Source organism: Osmerus mordax, chromosome 6 (assembly GCF_038355195.1).
Source record: "Osmerus mordax isolate fOsmMor3 chromosome 6, fOsmMor3.pri, whole genome shotgun sequence".
Lineage (NCBI taxonomy): Eukaryota > Metazoa > Chordata > Actinopteri > Osmeriformes > Osmeridae > Osmerus > Osmerus mordax.
This window is the reverse complement of record NC_090055.1, coordinates 8,011,358-8,020,279: the sequence shown is the minus strand read 5'-3', so window position 1 is coordinate 8,020,279 and position 8,922 is coordinate 8,011,358. Positions and strand designations below refer to the sequence as shown.

The following is an 8,922-nucleotide window of genomic DNA, read 5'->3' as shown; positions in this document are numbered from 1 at the left end:
CACCCCCACCATACCAAGGCGTACCCTAATCATGCCGCCAGCGTGTGTCAGTCCTGTGGATGAGCAAGGCCCAGAGAGGAGAAGGGCTCTGTAAACATGGACAGGCAGCGGGGTGCTCCCCCCCCCCCACCACCACCACACACACACACACACACTCCGCTGAATAAGCAAACAGGGGAAGATTTAAGGATTTGGTCGGGACCAACTTTGTAGTGGCGGCTCAGGGTTCTGTGCCGGCAGTTTCCGGGGATGCAGCCGCTGGGATATTGTCTTAGCCCATGAGGGGCCGCTGTGCGTTATAAGCTTTGTCTTTTGTCAATAGCATTACAATACAGGACATTCCAATTCTCTTTCTTTTCTCTTCCTTTTTTTCCGTTTTTTTTATTCTCGTTTTTGAGTCAGATTTAACCATTGAGCACACCTCGTAGGTCCAAGGAATCCATGTTGTCACCGCTGACTGAAGATGACTCCTTTACCATGAACAAAATTGAATAAATACAAATTTCGAAAATCTTACTGTGGAAATCAGAGATCAGTCTGTGCCATTCGCACAGTATTACTGTAGATAGGTCCATATATCTGCATTACGGGGCATTTGACCTCTGTCTCTGTGGTCTGAACTTTCTTTTCGCCCCACTGATTAAGAATGATCATGACAGACCAGTAAATCTAGCCTTGGACTGTGGATTCCATAAATAGCCTAATACAATTGGCTGTATCAAAAGGGATGTATATTAAAAGCATCTGAGTGTTCTCTGCTGTCAGATTCCATTATGGTGCCTGCTCTCTCCCCTTGTGTTGATACGCCAGTAATTTACAGACCGATCTTAATTGACTTATTTTCTCTGCATGTCTGTGGGTGCCTGTGCACGCACCGCAATAAGAGTGTTGTTCCTCTGTTGGGCCACACACAATGTACTGAGTTCAATTTTACCATTCATAATGAATGCAGCATCACCATTCAAATGCAGCCATAAGCACACAGCAGATAAGAATTTAATTAAATGTAGATTAAAACCAAACAGAAAACACACTGGCTGATAATTTTTTATCACGTCCCCTGGTCATATTCCCCCCCCCCCTCCCCTCCCCTCATACTTTCGACTTGTTCTTCCTTGGGCTACGCAGATTTTCAGCTTGCCAAAAGTGGCGGAAACACCTCACACACACATCTCGCTGTGGCGGCGTGAGATTGTGTAAAATGCAAAACGAGGGGCGGTCACACGATTAATCAGAATTCTGGCGTCGGGGGAGGATGGTGGTGGTGGTGGTGGTGGGGGGGGGGGGGGGGGGGGGGTCGAATTAGTTGCTTCATCCAAATTTGCATTATATTCCAAAGGACAAACCAGAGCACTGTAGGCAAGGGTAAACATATCTCTCTCTCCACACGAACAATTAGATATTTTCCACAATATTGAAATAAATGTCACCTTCAGTATCAAATGTGTCCATACTTGCTAAACATGATGTTAGAGGGCAGTGCCCTGAAAGCGTGCCGGGGCAGGGAGAGAGCTGCGGTGCTGAGGAGGACTGCAGCCCAGACAGAGAGACAAGCAGGAGACCTCAGGCTCGCCTTGCTGCTGCAGTACACTCCACTGGGGCTGAGAGCAGCTGGGGAATACTACAGTACACTAGATTTGCGGTCGTATTAAAGTATTTACTTTAAATACTGTTGAACTGGTACTGGCTTTTCCAACCCGTGTCCTTCTTATGTGCAGTTTTAAACGTTTTTAAATTACTGTAAAATTCAAAATAAATTCTCACATAAAAAAAGGTAATCAAGCCGATAAGTAGATATGTTGTTACATTGGGACTTTTAAATGCTGAAGTATAACTATGGTAGATAATTGCCTACTCATCTGCTGAAGTTATGGTTCTCTACCCAAAATTCCTCTACCGTTTATTAAAACATATACATTTACCTGTGTACAGCTTCAAAGTGCCGCAGCTTGCAGGTTCACTAGACACTCATTATCTGAACCAATGGCTTTTCGTCTTAGACTTATCCTACACGCACACACACACGCACACACCTACACACATTTAATACAACCACACACAAAGAAATCACCCAGATTATTACCCTTACACAGTTCCCTACAGTGAGGCCCTTATTAAACGAGCAGAAATGAGTAGCCATCGTGTTGTCGTCCGTTATGGTCGGGGCTGGGGATCTCTTGAGCCCATGGAGGTGTCGAGGAATAGCAGCGCCACCGGTACGGGCAGAGACATTGTTCCGAGCGCGCTCAAACTGGCACGAGAGTGTGCGAGAAAGTGCGATGAGCGTGCGCCACTCTCTGGCCAGCGCCGCGCAGTCCCCTCCCGCCGCTTCCTCCTCCGCCGCGCCGCACCACGGCTGATGCCGCCGTCGCTTCTGTGGCCGTCCCCTGCCCGCCGCTCCGCTCTCTGCATCTCAGTTCCACTCTATTACCCTCACGCAAGCCATTGGCCTTTTTTTCTGTGGGGAAAAGAGCAATTTCCTGTCGCAGTCTGTTTGATCAAGTGCTAAACCCTTGTGATCAATGGAGAGACAGATGTCGCCTCCAGATGGCCAGGCGGTGATACCTGGGGCAGAGGGGGGCTTGCCAGGACGACAGAATGGCAACGAGCAAGGGCAGTGGCCGGGCCCGGAGCGCAGCCATCGAGACACAATGTGACAAACGCAATAGGCCTTTGAGCTGCAGAGTGTTTATTTCTCCCTGCAAAAGCGACCGGAAATTTAATTAGCACATACTTTAAGCAATATGTAGAATTACAGGGGTGCAGGGACACGGGGCATGTTGCTAGGATTCAGCATTGGTTGGTTTGCTCAAGTTTGTGTGTGTTTGTTTGTGTGTACGTGCCTATGTCTGTGTGTGTGTGTGTGTGTGTTCGGAGTTGTTTTCCCTCTGTGTAGTCTACAGTTAATGTGGTCATCATTTTTACAGAGTAATGTAAAACGTAAAAAAAAAAAAAATGCAGCTGTCAGGAGGTTTCTGGAAACATTTCAATTCTTTACATTCCGTTCTCACCTAGAACCATGATGTGCCATACCAAAATGGCATCCTTCTGACCCCAAAAAATGAATAAACCACCATACGCCAGGAGGTACAAACAAACCTTCCCAACGAGGAGAGACTCACATTTTATAAACATAGACATGCAATTGCATTAGGCTAGGGCTGGCCATGGCTGCCTAGGATTGGCTAGGACTTGCTATGGCCAGCATCCACGCCACCACGGCCAGCAAGCCCATGTGGCGCACACAGACACGGAGCCACGTTGGAGGAGCCAGTCAGGCGCTCTCGCTCTCCCAGGAACCCTCCCGTTGGAGTGCCGCCGTTCACCTGCTCCCACAGAGGCATGGTGGGAAGGGGGGACGTGGGCCATTGGGCTGCAGCTGGGGCTCTGGGCTGGGGGGGGGGGGGCTGGGGGGGGCTGGGGGGGCTGGGCTGGCTCTGTGCTGGGGGTGGGGGCTGGGGCTCTGGGCTGGGGGGGCTGGGGCCCCGGCAAAGGGCTGTCACAGGGGCCTCGTGCTCCCATTAGCAGGGCTGGTCAGGATGGGCAGAACCAGCATGTTCCCTCAGCAGGAGCCCTCAGTAAACACATGTCCACTAGCTGAGACCAGGCTGAGACCAGGCTGAGCAGGAAACCTGCAAAAGAGCCTGGTAAACCCCCCCCCCCCCCCCCCACCCCCCCACCCACCCCCATGAACAAGCCACCAAAACCAGGCCACCCACAAAACCTCACCCCCACCCCCAACCAAGCACTACAACGAGGCAGATCAGAGAAACACACTCCGACAACCAGGCTGTCGAGCCACAACCAGTTCCTAAAGCCCAGCAGACATTGTGACAGACATCCAGTGGAGACCTGTATACAAACCTTTTCAGAGGAGAGTTCTGTGAAGCTACTTGACTTCTCTCTTCACATGAAGGGATTTTGCTGTTTGAGTTAATGAGGGTGAACGCCTTTTTAGTGTTGTCTCAGGGATTTGCCACCGACAGTGCTTGAAAATAAAGAAGCACATATTTAGTCCCCCCAAAAAGCATGAGAAATCAAACATGTTCACATTTAGCTTTTACATTTTCCTAAAAAATGATTTAGTTGACCCAATAATCTTCATCTACATTTTTTTGTGTTGCGCAAATTGGTAGTTCAATTTTTGTTGCTTATCGCTGCTCTTGTGTGCTCTTGTGTGTTTGTTCATGTGATTTTCCACATTAATTGTCAATCGTAAACAAATATATTTCATGTTCAACTTCTTTTCCAATTTTACACTTCTAATAGACCTATAAAACAAGACATTTCCATTCACATTTATCTCTCTCATTCAAGACTGTAGCCAAACAGACAGACCGACACTTGGCAATATAATTCTAACTGCAGAGAAAAAATCTTCTACACTCTCCTGGGAGTAGCCGCTGAAAAAAAATGTTCTAATTATGAAAGGAACCGTCCTATTTTCACACAGTGTCAAATCATTTCTCAATCAGATCATTGCAAGTAACAGGAAATGTTCAAATTAAAATATTGAATTTCTCCAAAGTCAGACATCTTGACAGTAGAATGGGACTGTTCTGTGTCTTGTATCGTGGTCGTGTAACGTCTTTGTTACCAGAGAATGTATACAGTAGAGAGAGTGTGTATGGCTCTCCTGGGAGACCCTTTCTAATTTGTGGATTGTGACCCTGGTGCCGTTAGCTCAAGGCCATGCAGGAGCTCTAGTGCTGGCTATCGTCTGCTAAACACTTGGTGCTAAAATTAGCCCGGACTGCACTGTAGTGTCGGTGACTTGTGAGTGTGTGCTTGGTGTCAGAGGAAGCTAGCTTCCGTGAACACATATTTACCTAACAATGCTTCATAAAACCACCCTGTCACGTCCCATCAGTAGCAGAAGAAATCCTTCACTCTGTCTCTGACAATATGCTTTTGTTCTGTTAGAAAAATCACTTGGCTGGGTATTATTGTGTACATAGTGTATGTATGAGGTATAGCAGCAGTGTTACTGACAAAAAACAATATAGATGACTGTATAGAAATACGTGCTAAACAGCATTAATATCAAAAAAGAAATAGAAGCCTACCTGCCTGCATGTCTGACTCCCTGGTTGCCAGCCTGCCTGCCTGTCTGTCTGTCTTTATGCCTGTTTGCCAGCCTACCTGCTTGGCAGCCTGCCAGTCTGTCTGTGTGTCTGTCTGTCTTGCAATGGCACTGTATTTGAAGAGCCTCTGCCTCGGTATAAGATGAGACTTCCTCTGGTGTGCTGGTGAGGCTGAGCTCTAGCATGAGAAGAGTGCCTCTTAGTGGTGAAACACGTGCATAGGCGGGATGGTGTGAATGCTAGTCAATCCCTATGGAGCAAGGGGAAATATGATAGTTCTACATGTTTGGTCGATTAGATATGGGACACACAAACACACACGTTTAGCTTCTGCGTCTAAGCACCTGAAAGGCACTGTTTAATCACAAGCCCCTAATTGACAGCGATGTCATTTTCATCGACTTCGTTTGACTGAGAAGTGTTGGAAGCCATCGGTGTCCATATTGTCCTTCAGTCCTCCTCAGTGGTGCCTCTGCTTGTTCTTGGTTGTGTCGATGAGCTCTTCTGAAAGCTCCCAGTTCACCCGCTGATTCAGACAGCGTCGAAATAATGACCATTACTTGTGAAGAGGGATTCATTCAGACTTGCTCGTTTTCTCGCAAGCGGATGAGTCTCCTGTACAAGGATAGCCCGCTGTTGAGTGTGGCGGAGTAGAAAGGGAATAGAATCGAATAGAACACCGCAGTGAATAGTAGAATTGTATTTACTGTCTCTTGTTGCTGCTGGGGACGTTGTCAGAGCGCTGGCTGAGTGCAGGGGGGCCCACGCCGTGGTTCAGAGGGGCCAGCGGTCCCAGATAGAGCCCAGGCATCCATGCTCATCGGCAGGACCTACTTGCTATTCGTATGTGCCATGAGGCTGGGGCGGGGCGAGGGGCTGAGGCTGATCTGGAGACAAGAGGAGAGGTCTTTAATTAGAAACCTCTCAGTAGCCCGTGGCTACGACGGCCCTGCTTTACAATTAAGCCCAGTAGTTAGCAGGCTGCCCGTGGACAGAAAGTAGACCTTTCAGGACTCACGTAATCAGGACCGGGAAATATTTGCGGGGGTGGGGGGGGGGGGGGGGGGGGTGGAACCAGTCAGTCAGGGAAACCAGTCAGTCAGCACCCGCGTGCAACCAATTAGATGATTTCTCTAAAGCAGAGAATCAACTGGAGTCATAGGTTTTGTAGTTTTGCACCTTCAGTTGTAGGTGTGACCCGTGCGTGTTGCCAAAACTAAACAGCCACCCCTTCCATGTGGAGCATAGCTGCAGTGGAACGGGAAGGTCTCCAGCATGGTAAAGACTTCCGCAGCGCTACTTTGGTTTCGACAGATGGCAAGAGAGGAAGAGCTGATGTGCTTAACTACGCATTTCACCGCAAACTATTAAAGAGCTGTGATGTTTACACACACCAGCGTTTGAATACCTGTCTTCGGGCCAGTTTAATTATACCGGGCCTTCTGTTATTGGTTTAGCTTTGTTGTCTCGCAGGCCCCACGCGAGGAAGGAGAGATTTGTTTGTGCTTTCATTAAGATACGGAGCCCGGTGGCACTGGGAGGATGGGACGGACCAGGAAGTGTTTCATTCCAGCTCAAGTATCTGGTCCTCCGTCGCCCACCACGCGTCTACAGATACTGTATTGTACACACACCCACGTGCTCCTAAAGACATGTAAAGCCGGGAAATTAAAAATGGCCTCTGATGCCTGACTTTGAAATCTCTCGGGGCTTGGCGAGGAGTGGAGGGGGGGGGGGGGGGGGGGGGGGGGGGGACATACAAGCTGCCTTATTTCCCATACGATTCATCCTGTTTGATTAGTGAAGTACTTCACTATAACCAGGGCTCGCCTAATTTTGTTTCTTGAATTCCTTCATATGTTCATCTTTAACTGCATGTTCAATGAACCATTTATCAAAGGGAGAAAGAGGGGGCGGGGGGGGGGGGGGGGCGGTGGGGGGTTGGAGGGCATGCAGCCAGCGGAGCCTCAGTCTCTGGGCTGCTCTGTGATGGTGAATATTGTACTGAGAGACCACAGAAAGCAGTGGTTTTTAATTATCTGGACTACGTACAGGATGCCGTTTTTTGATTGTTTTAATGAAGCAGCTGGCCTATTGTCTCCGCTTAATTCCCCCATTGTTTTTAGAATATGTCATAGTTCTTTATTCTTTTATCAGGTGCTCTGCAGGAGGAATGAGACAATGGCCCTCATTCCAACTGCATTGGCCACTGCACAAAGGCAGCTGTAGCGGACAGCTAACCGGCAAACAAGTGCAAATCACACAAGCACCACTTCTCAGACCTTTCCCCCAGTTTGAGACTTTGTGAGCATGCTCTCTGGCACCGCCACTTGACCCCGCCTCCCTGTGAGGCGCGCCGCATGCCCATCACACCTGCCCGCGGGGGGGGCAGAGCGGGAGGAAGGCGCCCAGGGGTACCCTAACCCCGTGACCCGGAAGAAGAACGATGAAAGGTCCAATCTGGGGTCACCGAGGTCTTCTGAGACTCCCCCCCCCCCCGCCGCCCCCCCCCTCCCCATTGTCTTTGCCCACCTGACCAGGAGCCACTGGGCTGAATAAGCTATCTGTCAGCACCCACATCAGAACTGTAAAGTTGCAGCTAATTAGCCAGGAGCTTGGAAACAGTCCCTCAGTCAACACTACAGCACTGCACCTGAGAGTCTCAGACACCGTCTCACCTCACTGGGTCTTCAACCGTGCTCTCTGTCTCTCACTAACGACCCCAGTCAGTGAGTATCTCATGTCGTGGGTTCGAATCACGACCCGATTTGATTTGCATTCCCTCTTTTTAGCGTAGCGGGTTGACTCTTAGACAGACAGTATTTGGAGTCTTCCTAGACTAACATCTCTAGCTTTAGCTCAGCAATTCTGACCGGGCCTTGTGTTTCTCAGGTTTGAATCCCATCCCGGCTGCATCAGCATGTTGTCATGTAGTCGGCAGCTTGTCTCCGCTGCAGCCAGCGAAGTATCGTCTAGTCAGTCTAGGTGCTTCGTGACAATGTGACAAGCCCTCATTGTACTCCAGCACTGTACCTCACACCAAAACATACAGCGAAATGCGACGAGCGATCGTCGAGCGGCGAAGCTCGTCGACGTGTTCCCGTCCGGCAGCGCATTCAGCCCCGCGCCGAGACCAAGCCGCTCTCCTGAAGTCTATCTCAGCGTGGGATTCATTAGCCTGAGGGGGAGGCGCGCCGACGCGGCCTATCTGCCATGAAGGCCTGTGAGGAGGCAGTGATCTGAGACAGACGGAGAGTCCGTATCAGCTCCCAGGGTCTCCCCCGTCGCTCCCCCACCTCCGCGGGGGAGAGCGTCTGCGCGCGGGGGGGGATCGCTTACGGAGCAGAAAGTTTTCGGGCGCCGCACGCCCCCACGATCCGGCTCGCTCCATTGTCGCCGGCGGGGGCCCGCGTCGCACCTTGACGGTAACGGGCGGACGGCGAGGAGCGGTTTTGTTATTTGAATAAAGAGATCCAAATTGAAAAGGGGGCCTCTCCAGAGCTGTGCAGTGTGTCTGCACCCACAGAGGTGTCCGCGCTCGTCGCGCCAGATCGGCCCGTAGATAGGGCCTGCTCTCTAAAGCAGCGCTCGCACACACACCCGTGTGCACGCACACACGCACGCACGCACACTAACAGACATATTTGCACTCTCTCGAACCCACGCACACCCCATAACTGACATTTGCACACAACTAAACACACCATCTCGACCTTAAAAGCACTGGAATTTAAGATGTTTGATTACTGCCAGATGCCAGTTAGAAACTTGCTTAATTCCCAGTGCTGAGACACAAGGTCTGATCACCCTTAAAGGGAGTATCCGCACCCTTGCTCAA

General features: G+C 50.0%; 1 protein-coding gene across 1 annotated transcript in view; it reads left to right on the top strand.

The window, feature by feature from the left end:
- zfpm2a (zinc finger protein, FOG family member 2a) overlaps nucleotides 1-8,922 on the top strand; it is a 78,115-nt gene that overhangs the window by 64,099 nt on the left and 5,094 nt on the right. The window lies entirely within an intron of this gene.